The 22,078-nt window shown below is 44.5% G+C and overlaps 1 pseudogene; it reads right to left on the bottom strand.

Moving 5' to 3' along the window:
• Positions 1-16,627: 16,627 nt before the first annotated feature.
• On the bottom strand, positions 16,628-18,051 carry Nono-ps12 (non-POU domain containing, octamer-binding, pseudogene 12; annotated as a pseudogene).
• Positions 18,052-22,078: the final 4,027 nt, after the last annotated feature.

Below are 22,078 nucleotides of genomic sequence, written 5' to 3'. Positions count from 1 at the left end.
TGTCCAACTTGAGCTCTTTTCTGACTATATGTACTTCCTGAACAGGAAACCTAATAGGGACCTATGGGAAGAAAAAGACAGCAAAGGAGAACAAAGTGATGTATAGTGAAGGAAGATATCCCTTGAGCATGATTAAGGCAGAGAATGGGAAAACCTGTGATTCAGTATGAGATGGGGGACTCCATAATGACCTAGACACTGGAAGGCACAACATTCAGAGCACTCTGCATCTGGACTTGAACTGGGAAGGATATTCAAGCAAGAAGTGAATAATGCTAATCCTTGCTCCTGAGCATTATCAGAAACAAATAGGACTGGAGCCATGGCTCAGTGGTTAGGAGCACTGACTGCTCTTCCAGAGGTCCTGAGTTCAAATCCCAGCAACCACATGGTGACTCACAACCATCTGTAATGAGATATGAAACTCTCTTCTGGTGTGTCTGAAGACAACTACAGTGTACTTATAATAAATAAATCTTAAAAACAAACAAACAAGCTGGAGTAGGCTACTCTCACTTTGGCTTGTTGCAAGGGAGACCCTCGAGGCTGCACAAATCATTAGGGTTATATCCACTGCTGTTGGTTGAGTTCTAGAGCAAGATGTAAGACCTTAGTGCTCAAAATACCATGTGTTCTTGTTATAGGACACAGAGAAACCACAAAGATAGCTGAAAGCTCTCTACCTGGCCTTCATTGTACCAAAAGGTGTGGCTACAGGATAATTATTCCCAAGAGTACTCTGATTGTTGGTCTTCACGGTCAACTTGACTGGATTTAAAATCCTTATGGAAATACACTGTTTGCTATATCTATGAAGGTGTTTATGAAATGTTTAACCCAGGAGCGAAGACTAACCCTAAATCTAGATGGCCCTCTAACTAAGTAGGTTAGAGTCCCAGACTGAACAGAGAGTGAGCTGAGTGCCGAGTTTGTTTGATTTTTGTTTAGATAAAATGTGACCCGCTATCTCATGCACCCATCGTGGTGGACTGAACCCTTGATGTGTAAGCCAAGATAAATCTTTCTTTCATTTAAATTGCTTTTGCCAGTATTTTGTCATAGCAATGAGGAAGTGACCAATATAAGTCCTCCCTGGCTGTGGATCCAGTTGCTATGTCACTGACATGCTAGCTTAGATGTGTCTGCGGGCACAATAGTAACTTGACTGGCGTGGATAAAACTAACATCACTGCAATTTAAGGCCAGCTCTACGGGAGGAAATTTGTGTCTGTACGCCAGAATAAAAACCTGTTGCTGGGAAGGTCATGAGGCCCAGTAAGGGAAGCAACTGCTTTAAAAAAATATTTATTTTAATTTTGTTGAGTAGACGTGTCATGCTTTTTAAATATTTGTATTCATAACCATAGATTACTACTATTGTCATGACAAGGCGAGACAGTGCATCTTGAATTCTTGCCGAGGCTTAAATTACAGGTTTAAATAGAGTTTGATGTCCTCAGTGGAGAATCCCGTGGAAATTTACCCAACTCTATTCTGGATCCCAGCTGACTTACCTTAACTTCTGTTAAACTGCCTGATTGTGCAAACTTTCCCCTCCAGCTATCCATTTATTTTCGTTTCTGTTTAACTGCTTGTACAAAACCTCCTCCTGTAGCTGCCAGTGAAGGTTCCAGGATGTGGCTTTTGCCTTTTTAAAAACCCCTTACCCTAAACACTTGGCACTACACTTGGGTCTAAATACCTGAGCGTAGTCCCAGCTGGCTGGAATAAAGTCTATCTATTGGCTGTGTCTGAGCGATCATCTCTGGTGGCCTCCCCCATAAGACTATTTTCCTTGCTTATGGAGGGAAGCTTCTTACTGTAGGCAGTAGTAACTTATGGAGACTTATTTTCAAGTATTTTAGCCAGTTTGTAAGTGATTATTATGATAACTTGGCAGCCCGGTGCTCAGAAAGGGATTAAGCATGTATCACCCCTTCCAAGGCTCAGGGAACAGCATAGATGACACGGAAGAAAAAGAGTAAGAGCCAGAGGAATGGAATCAGTGTTGTGGGCTTTTTCCTCTAGGTATAGCCTGGTCATTCCATCTCCATTTGGAAGTATAAATAACTTTGATCTGATAGTCATAGAAACCAAATAAAGAAGACAGTATGATTCCTAATCTGTTAACACTTCCCAGTAGGAGGCAGGGAATGAATGATTCAAGTGCTTTATCACTCATGTGTCCACTTTTTCATTCCTGCTGAAAACCGTTGCTGTGTTGATCTACTTAACCACAGGTAAATAGCAGAGGGAAGGTTCTCTTTCCTGGAGTCCTATATTGAGCAACTTCCCTGTACCCAAATGAATGTTAGCACCCCCTTTCCGATTCTTTCTATGTAATCTTGCATAGGTTCACAATCAACATCTGCCCCTAAGAGCTCTCAAGTATCCATAACAAATGATAACAAGGTGACTCTGGGAAGAAGCCACATGGTCTACTGAACCTTTCAGTAAGGCTGATTAACTGATAAGAACTTTAATGGCTGGAGAGAGGTTGGAAAGGTGCAAGTCCATAGCCTAATTACAATTTAGTTTGTGCTATGTTTAGCTCCCTAATAGCAATCCCTTGCCTAACCCACGAGTAATGGGTATAACCTTTTGGATTGTATTAATGAAGCAAAAAGCCTAGATCCTATAAACCAAAAGTCTTTAAGAAGAGTGTCTTTAGATAGCTCTAAGGCCTATAGCTAAGGTCGCCCTTGCTCTGTTTTAGCTGCCAACTGAATCTTTTCGTTAATGCATATGAAAGGGCCTTGACTTATGACTTTTCTGTTCGGCCACTGTAAAGACTTTAAGGTATTACTGTACCGGAACATAGAATTGGGAGGCAGCCTAATCTGTGGGGTTTCTAGGCCATGATCACTCATATGTGACTTCAGAATAAACTGGCTCTATCCCCCTTTGAGGTGAGAGTTGTTCTTTGCTCTGTCCATTCCCAAAGAAGAAACAATTCATAAATAGTGTTTAGATGAGTAAACCCATCTTCACACTTACACATCACAACCTCGCAGTGGTCATTGTCTCCCTGGCAGAGAACAGCTCCATTTGGCCTTCTGCCAACTAATCAATTTGGAGTCATCCAATGGTTCCACGACTAAGTCATGACTCCTTGTGTGGGCATAGAGTTGCGCCATAAATCGAGGTCTGGATAATAGAGAAAAGGGAAAGAGAAACAACACGGTTTAATGAGTCGGAAATGCCTAATGAGGTGTCAGAGGGATTAACACCGAGTGGCTCTAGTTGGCACTTATTCTCAATGCTCTGAGAATAATAATTACAGACTACCTGGGCACCTCCGAATTCATTCATCATTGCAGATCTAAACACACACACAAGAATGAAAACTAAGAGAATTGACAGGTGTGACTCACATCTGACAGTGGTGACGCACCTGAAAAGTACAAGCTCAAGGAATTATGAAATGTAAATAGAGACTAAAAGAGGAATTAGGTTGTGTCACAGGGACTGGGACAAGCTGTTTCGTCTTGACCTTCAGTATTGCTGATGGGATACTGGAGAGCAGGGGTGGGAGATCGTATTGGAAGAAGTCATACGCTGCTTTCATGAGGTCTGGAAGGCACCTCAGCGTGATTGGTAAGCCAAAAGGAAGTCATAATTACCTCAAAGGCTCCCTGTGGGCACAAAAGCAGACTTTATAACAAGCCTGAGTAAGGATGAAATCCATGCAATTAGCACAGTGCAGTTCTGGAAGGAAGACCCTTTAGGAGTACTCTTGGCTGGCTGGCCCTGCGGTCTTTATAAGTTCTCCAAACACATTCATTACAGCAAAGTCAGTGGAGCAAGTTGTAGCAGAGCTGGTGTCCGAATCAAGACTAGCCCTTGTGGTGAAAAATTTTCCTGTCCAAAGAGGAAACCCAGGAGCAAGTTCTTGGAATCTCTTACTGGAGTAGAGAGCAGGAGGAAGACTAGGACTAGGTAGGGACTCTTGGCAAGACAGGAGAGTGTGCCCAAAGGAGAGGAGAGCATCCTCTGCAACTTGGCTAAGCCTTCCACTTAGCATCCTCATGGCTTGAAACTTTTATTACCTGCCTCTGAAGGCAAGAAAAGTGCATCACCAAGCTTTTATATGCTCAGGGAGAAATGGCAAGGCAGCTTTCTTCTATCTACGTTGTCAATCCCAGCCTGGGGTCCTGGTTCCTGGATCAGTTGCCATTGCTCTGGAAGGTAGTTCCTCATGAGAGAAGATGTGACATAAGCACACGGCACTGGAAGGACACTGGAATGAAGAAATAAGGGGTTATTTTCCTGTATAAGATTTTCCTGTATGTATGAAGAATCGCTAGGATACAAAAAAATACCTTTGTGTTCCTAAGTTGGGACTTATTATCTTTCCCAGATCTTTGCTCAAATGTCACTGTTTATAAAGAGGCTCTGAACATCACTTATAAAGGAATCCGGCATCCCTCTCTTGATCACTCTGCAAACACAATTCAATTTTACCTTATATGGAGATCGTGAAAAAAAAAAAAAGACAAATAAATGCCTTGTAGCCTGGCTTAACTGTAGAAGGAGCTGCATGATGGGGTGGGCATTTTTTGTGTGTATCTGGGCTTAACGTATGGTATGGGTGTTTGTCACATTTCTATAGTGAAAAGACACGGTGCTAAGGCAACTTATGAAAAAGGCATTTGACTGGGAGATCATGGCTCCAGAGGGTGATGTCCACAAGAACATCTTGTCAGGGAACAGGGCAGCAGTCAGGTAAGCACGGAACTGGAGCACGAGCTGAGAGCTTACCCTTATCCCCAGGTAAGAGCCCGAGAGAGATGGGGGTGGGATTGGAGCAAGGGGGAGATGGGAAGAGAGGGAGGCAGGGAGAAAGGGAGGGATGGAAGGGGGAACACTAGCACGGCATGGACTTTTGAAATCTCAAAGCCCAACCCCAGTGACACACCCCTTCATCATGGCCACACCTCCTAATCCTTTCCAATCAATTACATCAATGTGGGACCAAGCATTCAAAAATAGGAGCCTATGGGGACCATCCTCATTCAAACTACCATAGTAGGCATTCAGTAAGCATTGTTTTTTTGTACTGGGACTTGAACCTAGGTCCTTATACATGCTAGGCAAGGGCTCTATTGCCGAGATACAACCTCAGCTTCACTAGAAGGAAGGTGAACTCCAATGAAGGTGACCTGGAATCAGCAGTGTACTGTATTTTCCCTACAGTGTGTTCCATTCCGCTATCCTTGTGTCTTCGGTGCTGTCCTCATCTACTCCTGGCCCTCCCCCACTGATGTCTGTTCTTCAGTCTCTTTTCATGGATCTACAGTCCTTATGTACCTCCAGATGTGAAGATCCACCATGGACCTCACCATGGAGGTAAGTCTTTTACACACGCTTGTTTGAAGATAGGCACCAACCTCATAGGACGATGTAAAAGATTATCCCTTTTACATGTAAGCAAGCTGGTCAAGACGTTCAGTTCCAGGCTCCAAGTCACAAAACACGGAAGCGGCTGGTTGGTTTAAATCTTGACAGCATCCATAGTGTTATCTTGCACTGGTGGGAGTCAAATGAATCAGATGCTCAGGAGAGTTACTGGGAAATGTTTTAATCACCATAGGTCAGGGTGTAGAGTAGTGACAAATGGATCCTAGCAGAAACAAAATGCCACATATTGGGATCCATCCCACATGCAGTCACCAAACCCAGTCACTATGGGAATGCAAGAGGTGCATGCTGACAGGGGCCTGATACAGCTGTCTCCTCAGAGGCTCTGCCACAGCCTGACAAATACAGAGATGGATGCCCACAGTCAACCATTGGGATCCCAATGGAGGAGTTAGAGAAAGGACTGAGGTAGCTGAGGGAGTTAACAACCCCACAGGAAGAACAACAGTATCAACCAACCAAACCGTCCAGAGCTCCCAGGGACTAAACCACCAACCAAAGAGTACACAGGGATGGACCTGTGGTTGCAGCCCCACGTGTAGCAGAGGATGGCCTTGTAGGGCATCAATGGGAGGCGAGGCCTTTGGTCCTGTGAATGCTCCATGCCCCAGTGTAGGGGAATCCCAGGGCAGGGAGGCGGGAGAGAGTGGATGGGTGGGTGGGTGGGGGAGCACCCTCATGAAGGCAGGGGGTGGGAGGATGGGATGGGGTGTTTCTGGAGGGGCAACTGGGAAAGGGGATAACATTTGAAATGAAAATAAAGAAAATATCCAATAGAAAGAAAGAAAGTGTGTTCTTGAAGGCTTAGATTAGAGTGCCAGTGCAGGAGGTGACTCCTGGAATGCAGAGACATGTGACACTACCAACCACATAGGTAAAAGGCTCCTTCTCGGGGCTTAGGGCTTCAAGCAATATGTCCACGTGGTTGTATGCCTGTATAAAGTCCTCAAAATGGGGATATTTTCAAACAACTAGGTAAGATCTCTTCCTCTTCATCTCGTGTTCTTTCCCCAGCTCTATCCTGTGGGTAGCTGGAGCACTGAGTCTCATGCAGCAGAAGTCGAGTGTGGACATGTTTTACTCTGTATTCTTTGTGACCATCTCACCTGTGTCTGGGGACAGGTGTTGTCCACATTGTTATTTTAGAGATGGACTCTGGGGCCTCTCCCGTTACCTTCTGAGGCAACTTACATGGCCTGTGACATCACACTGCAGAACCATAAACTACCTTACTGTGCAAATGGGCCTGACAGAACCTTGCTACCAGAAGTATGTCTATAAAGGAGAAAGAATGAATCTAAAATGTATGAAGCCAGAGACGAGTCTGAAAATTCACGTCCTGTGGAACATTGTAAGCAATTCACTGACGGTCACTCTCCATCCCTGCCACTTCAGTCAGGGCTGAAATAATCAGGTGTCCAAATTCACACTTCTCCCGAAGAACTTTGACGTATCACCAATGCATTGGTCACAGTGCGCAGTTGACTCAGACCTGCACATTGCTTTGCTGTTTTCTCTACTGAAAATAGGACGAAGCTCACCAAAAAGCTTTCATATAATTGTGAGGAAAAGATAAATATACAGAAAAGGTTCTACTAAGGAAGTGCATTTGAATTTTGTGAGGTGCGCGTTTCTGTAAGCTCTGTGCATGTGCAGGCTGGAGGCCAAGGGGTTAATATCAGGTGTCTTCTCTTACTGACCCTGGAACTCACCAAGTTTGCAGGACTGGCCAGCTAGCAAGTCCTAGCTCCACCTCCCAGCACTAGGCTTACAGGTCTATGTACCTCCATGATGGCCTTTTGTGGAGGACTGGGCGTCTCAGATCCCCAGGCTCGCACAGTAAGTGCCTTACAGACTGACCCAGGACTTAGCCCTGGTTTTCACTTAGCAGATTTTCACTGTGAAAGTTAAAATTTCTCATCTTTGTACCAGATTTAATATCTGTAACTTTGTATTATATTTTTAAAGAAGGGTCCAAAATATATGTGGAGTTTTCCATAAAACTACCTTAGTGATAGGTGAAGACAACACAACAACAACAACAGCAGCAGCAGCAGCAGCAACAACAAACCAGACACATGAGCAAACACTAGAGCGCAGCAGGTAAAAGCTCTTTCCTCCAAGCCCGACATCCAGAGTTCAAGTCCCATCACATTGTAGAAGGAAGGGACTGACTCCTGAGAGTTGTCCTCCGACCTACACACATGCGAGATATGCCATGTGGGCCCGTCTCTGTGTACCCAATAGTAAATGCAATAGACATTTAAACCAGACACATAAGGAAACACAAGTGGAACATGGCAATGAGGAAGCCGAAACTGAAGGAATATATCTGTCTCCACTTCTTCCTCATTCCACCTTCTGATATCCAAGCCCAAATGAAATCCAGGCATCCGTCCATGGAGGGTTGGCCTTTGGGCACAAAGCAAAGTGGCCAAATGATCGATGGGACAAAATCAGCACAGTGCACGTGTCGTGGTGAGTTTTCCTCTAGAATCACACAAGCTCTATCCTCATTCTTCCCTTGGAAGTGGATACAGGGGGCATTTTGAAGCTCAGGGGAAGGGATTGAGCACAGAGGGATCGATCTGGCCCCTTCCCGTCTCCTTCACTGGAAGCAGCCTATGTGGAGGGTGGTGTCTCTGCTTTGGCAGCATGTTGCTCCATTATCTGACTGTGCTGGTGAATGGGGACAGTCACCAGCACAGGAGGCAGTTCTTAGATACACTAAAAGAAGGGTCCTCCTATTCTACTTGAGAGGGGGGTAGTGATTGTAGTAATAAATCCCATTATTACGATAGAGTTTAATCCCTACACTTACACACATTATTTTGTTCAAGATAATTGCCTCATAGCTAGGTGGTGGTGGTGGCAGCAGCAGATGTCTTTAATGCCAGCAGGCAGGCAGAGCTCTGTGAGTTTGAAGCCAGCCTGGTGTACAGAGCTGGTTCTAGGATAACCATGGCTACACAAAGAAACCCTGTCTCAAAAACAAACATCGTCATCATCATTACCACCACCACCACCACCACCACCACCACCACCATCATCATCATCATCATCATGGCCTCATTATTTATTTTTGCAGTTTTTGATATTTTACTTTACTGATTACTGTGTGGGGGCATGGCAAGTACACACGGAGGTCAGAGGACAGTTTTGTGGAGTCAGTTCTCTCTTGCCACCTTTATGTCATGGTGTGGTTTTGTGGTTTGGAGTTCCGAATTCTCCCTCAGGGTATCCAGGAGCCACTGTACACAGTACTGGAAGGACGAAGCAGAGCCTGGCATGAGTGGGGTCTGCTGGGTCACGGTCTGGCTATTTGGGGTTGGTGGGGAGAAGGCCTCTCCAAGGACTTCAGTGTAACAGCTGTTAGACAGCACTCAGTGAAACCGCTCTCTTAGGCGATGATCTTCAGTGAAACATATGTGTTCATGCACTTTATTTGGGGTGACCAAGGACTGTATAGGAACCCTGGAGAGTGGGAAGGAGTTTTCAGGGTGAAGGGAAATCATTGGCTGGAACCTAATGTATTGTGAGTGCCTCATTTGAATGGAGAAGTAGTTCAGGAATCCCAGGTACTTGTTGGGTAGGTTCTTATTAGGAAAGAGGAAGTTGAACTTGTAGGTTCACCAAGGACTATGTGATCTTCCTCAGATAAAGGGCATGGGCACCGGACTGCAAAGATAAGGTCAGGCAGAGAAGAAGCCCTCCTGGAAGTGGGAGCCCTCCATTTTGCTCCTAGCTCAGAGGAGCTATCTGGACATGGTACTGGACTGTGACCTTAAATAAACCAGTTTCCCAACGTGGTTTGAATGGGAAACGCCCTCTATTGGCATATTTATTTGAACACTTGGTCCCCAGTTGGTGGTGCTGTTTGGGGAGGTTATGAAACTTCCCGGATTTGAGGCTGTGGTGGAGGAAGGAAGTCGCTGGGGGTGGGGCCTTGAGTTCTGATCTCTCAGCTTCCTCCTCCTGCTGTTATGCCTCCCCTGCTGTTTTGGGCATCCAGCCCTCTGGAAACATAAGCCAAACCCTTCTTTAAGTTGTTTCTGGTCGTGACATTTTATCACAGTCACAGGAAGGTTAACCATGAGTGTGTGTTCCAGGGATTGTGCCCTGTCAGCCATCTTGCCAGCCCTAACTCGTTTATCATGTTAAGTAGTTTCTTACGCCTAGCTTTCTTACAAATCTCATTTTCTGTCGAATCTAAGAAACGCAACTGGCAGTGATGAATTTTCATCTACTGGAGAAATTTTTGAGTTCTAAATGCTAATTACTTCCGGAGTTCCTCAGTGACGTTCCGATCCAAAGTGAAGAAGGACCAGGAAGAAGCCGTTTCCTTCTGAGTGTGACACAGCAGCCTTCACAGGACCAGAGTTTGTGTAGGACTGTGGATGGAAGAAAAGGAAGGAGTCATTTCCATGATTCCTAAGAGAAAGTGTGAGGGGTAGGTCATAGTTCTCCAATGACACAAATTGCTCTGACCAAATAAGTCTTTTGGAGACAAATTAGAGACACTAGAGCCAGGCTGTTGGGCTGGGATGGAGAAGGGGTGGGGTCCTTCTATCACCTGCTGAACAGAGAAACACCCGCCCAGACTCCCTGGTGGGTGTTAAAGTCAATCACTGGACCAATTTAGAGACTTCCGGGGACCCACCCCCTCTGGCGCTTGTAGGGGTTTGTTAGAAACTACTATTGAATTGAGGCTAGTAGGGAGTGTCTTTTTAAAATATAATTGATTTAATTTTAATTTTATGTGCATTAGTGTGCAGGTTTCAGATCCCCTGGAACTGGAGTTACAGACAGTTGTGAGGGGCTATGTGGGTGCTGGGAATTGAACCTGGGTCCTCACAACTGGTGCTCGTTACCACTGAGCCATCTCTCCAGCTTCTAGAATGGAGTTTCTTATATATTCAAATCAATTTCATTAAAGTCTGAACGTAACAAATCTATAAGGTTATTTTATATCACATTAAGAGACAAAAATTTTGCTTCCAGTTTCTGTAAAATGCAACCTCTGTGTATATATGTGTATGTGTATATCACATACATGGTTACCTGGGTAGTATGTTTATTTATTGTGCATAACTTTGCAATCCATTTCACATTCTGCCAAAAGAGATGGAAATATTTAACTGTGCAGAATACATGACCAGACCTGAGCACATGTTGGAAGGCTCTCTGGTCGCCATAACTCTATCCTAAAGTGATGGATTCTAGTTGTAGTGTGTGGCACCTCATGTCAATCGGTGATATTAGCAAATCTCCAAATATTAACAACAGGTTGTTTCCTTGGAACACTCTTCATTCATGATACTAGAGTGCTGTAACTGCGCAGTCCTTTTTAAACAAAATTATTTGCCAAGCAAAGGGTAATTAATACACACACACACACACACACACACACACACACACACACACACACACACACATATATATCTTTTGTAAATAAAAGCATAAGTGATGTTTTAGTTTGTATATGCTTGGCCCGGGGATGGCACTATTAAAGGTGTGGTCTTCTTGGAGTAGGTGTGTCACTGTTGGGGTGGGCTTGGAGACCCTCCTCCTAGCTGCCTGAGGATGCTCAGTCTGTTCCTGGCTTCCTTCGGGTGAAGATGTAGAACTCTCAGCTCCTCCTGCAGCGTGCCTGCCTGGATGCTGCCATGTTCACTTCTTGATGATAATGGACTGAACCTCTGAACCTGTAAACCAGCCCCAATGAAATGTTGTCCTTTATAAAACTTACATTGGTCATGGTGTCTGTTCACAGCAATAAGACCCTAACTAAGTCAACACCTTAATACTCAGGTTTCAAATTACCTTGTTAGGAGCTTCAGGGACCCATATCCTCAGGAGTGACACATGGATGAGCAGTTTAGAGGAGCTAAGTGACATCGCTTAGAGAGTTGCAGACTAGAATTCAGGTGACTAGGATGTGAGACAGCAGATGATGCTGACATGCTTCTGAGAGGAACACACTCTGAATGGCAGGTTCTCGGCTAGTCCAGGGCATGTTCCTTTCATTTCGTTCATGGCTGTGGAGATCGTGTGTGCATGCCACAGACAAGATGTTAATAAATATTTACTAAGTCTAATACATATGATCCAGCATGTCGAGTGCTCGGATTCATCATAATTCTACAAGCTATTAAATGTGTTGATTTAAGATTGGACCGATGTTTCGAGCCTAGTGGCACAGAGGTTGGAGTGGCTTGCTCTGTTAAGCAGTCACGTGCTGAGTTGCCTTTGCTAAACCTCCACAGGTTCTCCTGAGCTCACCAACCTTTAGTGCCGCTTGCTTCTTGAAACAGGGTTTTTCTGTGTAGCTCTGACTGTCCTGGAACTTGCTCTGTAGATGAGGTTGTTCTTGAACTCTGAGATTCCCCTGCCTCTGCGTCCTGAGTGAAGGGATTAAATACATGCGGCACCATCAGCCAGCTTCCAACTTTTAAAAAATGTTAGTTGAAGCTGTTGAGCTCATTGCAGCCAATGGGCTCTGAGGAACATGGTGAATTCATCCTCCTGGCCAAGGCCTTTCCTCCACACTTTCTTCTCACAAATCCCCCCTCCCCCACATGGGAATATTGTTTAAGTCGAAGCCAACTGCACAGAGGGTGCACTCGTCCTGCTGATTTAACCCACTTCACATTTTTGCTTTGTTATCAGGTTACCCTGAGTAGCCTGGGCTCAATGTTGACAGAGGCAACTATTCGTGTACTTATGAGGGCCTGAGGTGCCCTAAATGTATACTGACCACCAGCTCAGTCTGGGTTAGTCCTGTTTACATACTCCAGGGGCTGAGCCCAGATATAAGAAGTACTGGGGCTACACATAGCTCACGGGCAGGCTCCTGAATGGCACCTAAAGGAGTGCCAGCTTTTAAAGGAACAGAGGCAGAGGTCAGTAGGTCCACTGCAATCTCTACATGCTCACGCCTCTAGCAATCTAGCAATCACCAGTTTTCAAAAATGTTTACAAGGGGGAAATCACACTTTAGGAGGTTTTTATGGGTTGAAGTCACACACTATAGAATGCTATGCAACCTCTTATAAGAAGGAACCAAACTGAAGCCATTTTGACTAAAACTTCCATTTTGAATACGGGTCAAATAAAGTTTAAGTTCCCAAGACCTCCCTTGGTAACTGACATCCTGCTTGGCAGAAAGAGACATATGTACATAGGTGTTTTAGTTACGGTTTCACTGCTGTGATGAGACACCATGACCAAGTCAACTTTTATAAAGGAGCACATTTAATTGTGGTAGCTGACAGTTTCAGGGGTTTGAGCCATTATCATCATGGCAGGAAGCATGGCAGTGTCCAGGTAGATATGGTGCTGCCCAAGGAGCTGAGAGTTCTATATCTTAATCCAAAAGGTAGCCAGGAGGGTGGTCTGTTTTCCACACTGGGTGGGGACCTCAAAGCCTACACATATCCACAGTGACAAACTTCCTCCGAGGCCACACCTACTCCAACAAGGACACACCTCCGAATAGTGCCACTTCTCCTGGGCCACACATATCCAAACTGCTACAGTAGGGTAACTGACTATCTTGTTTTTTAGTTGAAACATGAATGCTAGGCAAGTTGCCCTTCCACAGTTGTCTAACCCAACCAACGGGAGGAGGATAAATGTGCCACAATAAGGAAAACCCCTACTCTAAATCCTGATTGGTTAGATAGCTTAGCACAGATGGCTGTGGTTTTGGAGCTTAAAAACTGTAGCATTAGGGTTCAGGGTCACGGTTTAGCTCCCAAGTCTGCTCCGCAGCCCTGATTGATCAGTGGTGACCTAAGTACAATGCATTTCTGTCATCTGCTTAAATACTTACTAAGATGAGCGTTCAAAGATGCAGTGAGCTCCTGTGTCCCTGACTGGCCAGTTGTTGCTGCCTAATTCAAATAAAGATCTTGCTTTGCTGGATTCCTGTGCCTGCTTGGGTTTTGGATTTTCCAACCTCAACACTCTTCAAATATGAGTGTGGTTTTCAACATCTATTGGCTCATGTAGTAGAAAACAGAGTTTCTGCACAAAATCATTGAATGTTGGTGGCCCCTCCATTCATGTTTTGAAAATCTAATCTTCAGTGCCCTAGAATGAGACATCTGGAAGGTATTCTAACTACAAGGGAGGGGGATCCTCATGAACTACAGAGAGCCAATTTGCATTTCCCACCATGAGAGGTCACAGTAAGAAAGTACAGTCTGTGACCCAGGAAATGCAGCCTCAGTGATACGAAATCTGTTGGTACTTCTATGAGTCCGTGTATTGATGCCAGGAAAGTGGCAGAGCTTTGGGAAGCTGGAAGCTTGAAGAGAACTGGGAGTCTTAGTTAGACAAGATGCCCTTCATTCATTCCAGGTGAGGCCTCTACACAGACCATTAGGCAGGCACCATGGCATACCCTCACCCTGGTATACCTGTACCCTGACACACACGTAGACCGGCATACAGGCCACTTGGAGGTAAAGGCAAAGGTTTGGAGGAAGACTCATGACCTCCATATAATAGTTATACAGATCACACACAAAAAGCACTCTGCCCAAAACAGTTTTGTAAGAGATGACTGCTATTTTCTTGGGGTTCCTGCTAACAGTCATTTCTGCCCCGCTGCCCTCAAGACTATCAGCCATGTCTTAGGTATCTCTCATTTGACTCAATTAGCATCCTGTTGTCCAAATATAAACTGGACCTTACAGCCATCTGTTCCCAGCAGCCTTGATTTTGGATTTTCCAGCTTCCAGAATGCGCGTACCCATGAGCTGATGCGAAGAAGTGCACTCTATTCCGGCAGCGTGACCTAAGTCCCACAAACTGCACTTATGCTCAGGACCACCAAGATGTCTATGGATAAGTGTTCTTGGGATGTTAAGCAGAATAGCAGAGTGAATTGACAAGAAAACAAGAACCTGAAAAGGTATAGAGTGATCGTAGAAATTAAGTTAATATCATAACTTTCCAACTCTACCCCTCCCTGCCCTTGTTTTTGTATGTGTTTCTGCTTCTTCTCCGTTGAAGAAGGAGCATACCGTTTGTCTCTTCCAATATTCTTTTAAATGCTGACTTCTGGTTTGTATAAAACATATAAAACAAAGGTTTCTGGGTGAGGTGGTGGACTAGGAGCTGGCTAATTTGTTATAGTGGGGGAGTAGGGATAATACAAACAAATGGATCCTACTCGGCAGAGTTCTAGAGAATCACTCAGTGAGAGGGCAGCTCACAGAGCAGAGAGGAGGAGGGTCACATGACTCTGGGTGTGTTGAGGAAGGGAAGCAGAGGCCTAGTACAGGATCTGCAGTACCTGTTCCTGGAGGTTCATAACCACCGGTAACTCCAGCTCCAAGGGATCTGATACCTCTTCCTGCCTCCAAGGACACCTGTGCACATATCCCACTTACTCTATGCACAGATAGATAAACAATAAAATAAATCATAGAGGGAAAAGCCCTTTCCAGAAGGAAAGGCAGGCCACATGGATGAAGAGAACCGGCCGTGCTACCAGGCCAACCCTGGTTCTCACAGGAGAAGGGTCAGCACGGAAAGTTCCATTTTATCATAAACCAGTAAGCATGGCCATGAGCCATCTTGAGAAGAAACTTGTTGTAAACAGATCTATGGTATTCACAAGGCAGAGAATCTGAAGTTAGACTTCCATAGCTTCAGGGAGGAGGGAGGGGAGGTCTGACACTGCTAAGACAAAAAAAAAAAAAAAGTGTGAGTGATGGGAGACGTGGCTGTCATTGAAGCAGCCCCACCCTCAATGCTTAGATGCTGACAATAACTTTGGACTTCGATAACCCCAAGCCTGATTGCTATCAGATCAGCCTTGGGGCTACTTATCTGCTATGGAATCTGAGTCCTCTGAACTTCCGAAAAACTTGATACCTAGATTCTTCTTAGAGGAAGGCAGGTATGAACCTGCAGATCCTAGGGCTACCTTGCTTTCCTTATATCTGAAGCATCTGGGACACTTCCCCTAGGTAGACATTGACCTCCCCAGGGCGGACTAGCAGGACTTTGGGAGCTGAAAGACCTTGACTGCCTTGCTTCCCCTAACCCCACCCTCTGACCAAATCTTTTACAGGAGACTGAAAGGTCCTGAGGTGAAAACAGCTCTTGTAGAGTAGCTTCTGTAAGTCACAGAAACACGAGGGTTCATAAACCCAAACCCAGCTCCCTGCATCCACAGAGACTTAAATTTTAGAAGACACGTAAAGTTGTTCCAGCCCATTTCCCTGAATGCTCCTTCCTTCCCTCCCTCCTTCCTTCCTTCCTTCCTTCCTTCCTTCCTTCCTTCCTTCCTCCCTCCCTTCCTTCCTTCTCTCTCTCTCTCTCTCTCTCTCTCTCTCTCTCTCTCTCTCTTTCATTTTTAGGCTTCAAATGTATTTTAATAAGGTGATGCTGCATTACTGCTCCATGTCTCAGAAAAATTTTCAAATTGAAGGTATCAGGAACAAATCATAGTACATCAATAAAAATGCATAGCGTAGCTACCTAAGATAGGCAAGACTAAGAGCTACTGTCAGACCTTTAACACACAGCAGCCCTGTTCCCAAGACTGTACTAGGCCTATCAAGAAGAGCTGTGGACAGCAACAGCAGACACAGGAAAGTGTAGTCCTCACGCAAGAAGAAGAGGGAGGCAAGTTAACACAAGATTTCTTTTAAGGTGTACTAAAATGAAAACCTCTAAGAGAGAATGTCTTCCTTAGGACATGAAGGGGTCATATATGAGATATAACAGAACCATAAGTATGTGTAACATCTGTGGACATTGTCTGAATTCTCACCTGGGAGTGAATGGAGGAATTGGGCTGGGTCATTGGAGGATGTTTAGGTTTTGTGGTATACATGGCAGTGTCTCTGGGGTTGAGGGAGAGAGAGAGAGAGAGAGAGAGAGAGAGAGAGAGAGAGAGAGAGAGAGAGAGAGAGAATGATCAAGATTAATGGAATTCTGAGTCCATTTTCCTATGGTTCTCCAGGCCCTCAATAATCAATATACTTCAGGAATGCACCAGACAGACGTGATAACGCACTATACCACAGACTTTGATTTGCTAAATGCACCCTTCCCTTGCCCCTGTGCCTTCAAGCATGCTATCTATTGAGAAGAACGCCTGACACTTTTCCAGGGTAGAATTCTGGTTAGTCCAAAAAGGGCCCTTCTTTTAAGGGTTGCAGGAAACTAGACAATGCAACTTTACCTAATACCGGCAGCGTTTATTTGGAGCAAATTCAGTTCCCGGAGTTGGACGGTTGAACGCAGGAGGAGTTCCACCAACTGCTCCAATTCCTTCCATTGTAGCAGCTTGGCCAAAACGTTCAGTTGTTGGTGGGGTCAATCCAAGGGTTCCATCTGGCATCATAGTGGCAGGTCCTGGAGGAGCTGGAGTACCCGGTGGCACAGGAGCAGGGGGCATGGCGCATGGCACCTCTATTGTTTTTGCCCATAGCACCTCCCACAGTCATTTGGCCCATCCGTATCTCTTGTTCTCTCACATCAGGAAAGGTTCCCTTGAGTCCTTCCTGCTGCCGTCGTCGCATCATTTCTTGCTGTCTCCGCATCTGTTCCTCACGGCGCCTGCGTTCCCCTTCCTGCCTGAGTTCTAACTGCTTTCGTTTCTGAACCTCTTGGTTATGCAGCTTCTCCATTCTTCGAAGCTCTTCTTGACGAGTCATCAAATCCTGCCTCATTAGCATAACCTGGTGCTCATGGCGTGCTGCCTCCGTCTCCATCTCCATCTCCAGCCTCTCAGGAGCCTCCTTGATGTTCGGTCCACTTGATCCTGCTGTAGCTTCTCCATCTCAATGAGTGCCTTCCAGCGCATGGCATACTCAAAGGACCCAGGCTGTACAAATCTGAGTGGCTGTTCTCTTTCCTTGTGAAACTGCTGGGTTTTTTTTTTTTTTTTTAAATCAGCTTCTCCGGAAGTCCCTCTTCATCATCTAACTGGTCCATAGGCTCCACAGTCACAGGCCGAGGAAATGTGGTTAGCAAGAAGGAGCCTTCACTGCATCTTTCCAGAGCTTTCGGAGCAGCTGGCTTCCCTGAGGACTCAACAATGCCTTACCCCGAGGGCCTTCCTCGGTCATCCACAATGACTACAGCCCTTTCCACCTGGCCAAACACCAAAAAGGCTTCTTCCAGCAGTTCGTTGGACACGTTCTGAGGAAGGTTGCAAACCATAAGGGATACACTATGACAAGCAAAGCGCACTCGCAGCTGCTTTCCACAGAGTGGCCTGCTGTCCAGCTCCACTTTGGCAATTTCGGCTGGGGTTCGTGTTTCCAAGCGAATAAAGACAAAGCCTTTATCCTTATGAATGAAAACTTCGCCTGCTTTTCCATACTTCTCAAAAAGTTTCCTCATTTCTTTCTCAGTGATGTCAGGGGGGAAGATTGCCCAAAAGAGATGGCTACGTTGGGTAAAGGTCTTCTCGTCTGATTTCCTAAAATTCTTCAGGTCAATAGTCAAGCCTTCATTCTGGCTGCTGGCCTGCTGTCCATTTGTAGGTATTGGTGGGGGCAGCGGCTGCTGCTGTTGCTGCTGCTGCTGCTGCTGCTGTTGGTGGTGCTTCCTTGGAGCATGATTCTGCTTCCCCAAGTTAAAGGTCTTATTGCTCTGCATTTTTGCACCCCTCTGCCCAAAGTTCTTTGCTCAGACTCAGGGCCTCTACCGTGCCAGAAAAGAGCCTGTGCCTTCTTTTCTTTAAAACACTTATCTTATGTTTTAAAAGTGACTTTCCTTCTTATTTATATACTTTTGTTTGATCTGGTTTATGCATTTTTTTTCATATTTGCCTGACATTTAACCTTCTCCCTTTCTTTTTATTTTTAGTAGAAATTTGGTTTTATCTTACCTGAACAAAAAAATAGGTATCATGGTTTTATTCTGCGTCTTAGGTTTATCTAATTTGTAAATATGATTTGTTATTTTTTGGGGGGGGAATTTGGTCTTCCCCCTCTTTCTGTTTCCTGCTCTTTCTTTGTTCCCTTCAGAACGCTCCTCCATTCTTCTCCATCTTCAATATTATTTAACCCTGCTGCCCCAGTCTCCTATAGTCTTTTTATCTCACAATTTACCATTCTTTTGCCAATTTCTGTTCTTTTGCTATGGTAATATATTCTTGAGCTCTGGTTTAAGTGTATTTTGATATATTAGGTTTTGTTGGTATAACATTTTTTTTTCCTGAGTGGTAGTAGGCAGTGAATCTCAAGAGTTAGGCCACTTAATAAGAAACTCCTCAAATAAAACTGAAGAGATGGACAGGCCAACAGAAGCAAAAGAAATTCAAACCAAAACCAAAACCACAAGAGGACACCTGAAGAAGATAGAACTCCTTAATTAGGAGAATTCTGAGACACTTTGGGCACAGTGCCAAAAGTTCACTTGTGAAAATGGCCAAGCACTTCTAAGCAGGTGAAGTGAGGAAATCAAGTCCAGACCTAGAAAAGAAGGCCAACGAGTAAGACGAGAAGGTGAGCAAGATGGAGAAGAATTTCAACAGTACTGTTCCTACAACCATTCAAAGATGCTAAAATCAAGGAGCACAAAAGCCCTCAAATAGTTGAGCCAATACCAAGATGAAAGGACAGAGATAAGGGCTTCAGGATACCCAACCCCAAATTAGGTTAGAGCCGAGTTAATGGAAGGACTTGGAACTGGTAGTGAAAGACAATGGATATAGGATAGAGGACGGGAAACCACTCCACAGAGCTCCAGCCATTGAGGAAGAGGTTAAGCATAGGTTCCTTAAGCTGGAGAAACTAGGTATCCACATGTAGAACGTAACTAAACCCATACTTCTCTGCTTGAACAAAAATCCGTTCAAAGTGCATCGAAGACTTTAATATAAAACCTAAAACTTTGAAATTACTAAAGGAAAACACGTGCAGACAAGGACTCTCTATAATCCTAACTGACTGACTAGCTTACACGAAATAAAAACAAACTTCTGCATGCCAAAGGAAACAGCAGCAGAGTGGAGAGGAAAATATGCATCAGCTAGCAGGAGCTCTCTGGTGATGTCCAGAACCCCCAGTTTTCTTTAGACAACAGTGTCTAATGTTCCCTGTGAGCCTATGGGCTCAACATGAAGAATTGTGGAGCCCACCCTGACCCTGCACTGCCTGCCGTCCTGTCCACAGACAACCTTGCTGGCCCATCCTGACGGCGTATAGCATGTTGAACATCTGCATCCCGTCACTTCATGCTGGCCCGAGCTTCAGCTCCTACCTCCACATTGAGAATGAGACTCTGAATGTGAACTTCATTGTTCACATCCTTGACCCAAGGGTTGATTGCTTTTTAAATTACTGGATTGAGAATACTTAGAGGGTTTTTGTTTTTGTTTTTGTTTTTTTGAAAAAAAATGGCAGATATAGAACCTTCCAGAAAAAAAATTAGAATCTCTAAAGAACTTAAATCACACACACACACACACACACACACACACACACACACACACACACATACACATACACTCCATGCCACCAAAAACAGGCTTAGACAGTTCTCAACTAGAAGGCATACAAATGGGCAGTAAACATTTTAAATAATGTTCAAAATCTTCAGCCATTAGGGAAATGCAAATTAGAACGACACTGAGATGCCATTTCCTGTCAGAATGAAGATCACTGAGAAAACAAAAAACAAACAAACAAAAAACCAAAAGCAAGTGGAGATGGCCCAAGGAGGAACCCTTATACATACTGGTGCAGCGAATGTGGAAATCAGAATGGAGCTTCCTCAAATACTTAAGAAACTGCCAAGCAACCCAGCTAGCCCACCTTGAGCACGTACCGGAAGGAATCCAGAGCAGCACACAACAGAAGAAACCGCACATTCTTCTCAACAGCCAGGACATGGAGCCAACAGCTGAGTGGCTACAGCGAAGGAGGTAGGTCGTGTACAGAGAGGTCTCACTCAGCCATGAAGAATGAGATGTACCCCCGAAGGAAAATGAACAAAGCTGGACATGACAGTAAGTGTCAGTAACATGACAGTAAGGCCAGACTCGAACGTTCCATTTTCTATAGGAGGAGGAATCTGGTAAAGTATGAGAGTGTGTGTGCGCATAAGACACGGTGGCAGGAGGACTTATGGGAGAGGAACAGGACTAGCAAGAGGGTGGGCTGGTGGAGCTTTGGGGGGCCATGGGAGCCAAGTACAATGCCACACGTATATGAGAAAATGTCATCGAGCTATCGCCTTCTGCACTTAAAGATTATTGTACTTTTTAGGGTACATATAAAGCATTCATTTTAACCTCAGACTAAATTGATTAGACATCTATTGAGAAGGGGCAATGGGGACATTCCTGCCATAACCGTTTATTTCATTTGGACGCAGAGGGAATAACATGACTTTTTCAAATATTAAATTTGCACTTGGCAGCTTCCTTCTGCACATTCCTTCTTGTTTGCGAATGTTTTTCTTTTCCAGCTTTTATTTTGTAATCTATCATTTTTTTTATTATAGTCCAAATAAAGGAAATAAATTATAAAATGTCATTGGCCTGGCCCTCTTTAATCCATACTATATTTTCAAACCAATCATCCCAGGAAATGGGGATGACATATTTACATCTATGGCCAGTTTTCTTTGATGTGTACAGTGTTCCTCCACTGACATTGTGGTTTGATCAACTGATTTACAAATGCTTAGGGAAGATCAAACTGACCCTAATGGCAGCTTCACAATGCTATAGAGGGTTTCCTACAAAGAGGCTTCCTATACTCATGGGTCAGTATTAACTGATTTCTTCTAAACTTTGAAATGGGTTCTGCATACAGACCCAGTATAGATCAATACTGCATATATGGGGTGACGGCCCATATTGAAACCTGGACTTGCTAGTACTTGGTGCTGGGCACTAGAGAGAGAAGATGAACATCTACTTGAAATGGCCTTTTGTGAGAATTCCCATCCAATAGGATTAAAACACTTTTCATATAGAAACTAATCTGGGCTCACATCCTTCTGGAAAGGATCGCTGCCGATCCTTAAAGCTGGGAGGTGGTTATACTTGTGCCTGCTGTGGTATGGAAGCTGGCTTTTGACCATTTAACATTGCTTTCAGGTAATTAACTCACTCTTGACTTCAAGGTAGGTGAGTATGGCAGGGGAAGTGAAGCACATCCAGCAGACATCTCCAGCAAGGCCACTGGGCATGACAGGAGTCACCATAGCCGTTCAAAGCTGTACTTCTTGTGAATTAGAGCCAAACATCACTATCACAGACTCATATCAGGGTTTGCACAATTTAGGTGGAAAACCTAGAATTTTTTTTACTTTATGGACGTCTTATATGGAGTTTAGTTTCTTTCAAGTTGGTAACAGTTCATTAGTTAGTAAAAGGGTCAAAAGATCTGGTTATTTACAGAAAATTCAAATGTCCAATAAACCCTAGCAGAGGTACATTATTTCATTAGTATCAGGGACGCATCTTCAACTTTGGTACTGCTAAATATTGACGTTCTCTTTTCTCCATGTCTTAACCAACTTTAAAACAAAGGCTTAGCATGTATTTAAGTATAAATGCCAGTGTCAGAGTACGCCCATCTGAGTGTGGATGGGCCAGCAGAGTACAGGATCCTTAGAGCCTCACTTCGAAATGTGGGTGTGGTGACGATTTACGATGGAAACAAATGCC

Source organism: Rattus norvegicus, chromosome 14 (genome assembly GCF_021556685.1).
Source record: "Rattus norvegicus strain SHRSP/BbbUtx chromosome 14, alternate assembly SHRSP_T2T, whole genome shotgun sequence".
In the NCBI taxonomy this organism is placed as follows: domain Eukaryota; kingdom Metazoa; phylum Chordata; class Mammalia; order Rodentia; family Muridae; genus Rattus; species Rattus norvegicus.
This window is presented reverse-complemented; position numbering and strand designations above follow the sequence as displayed.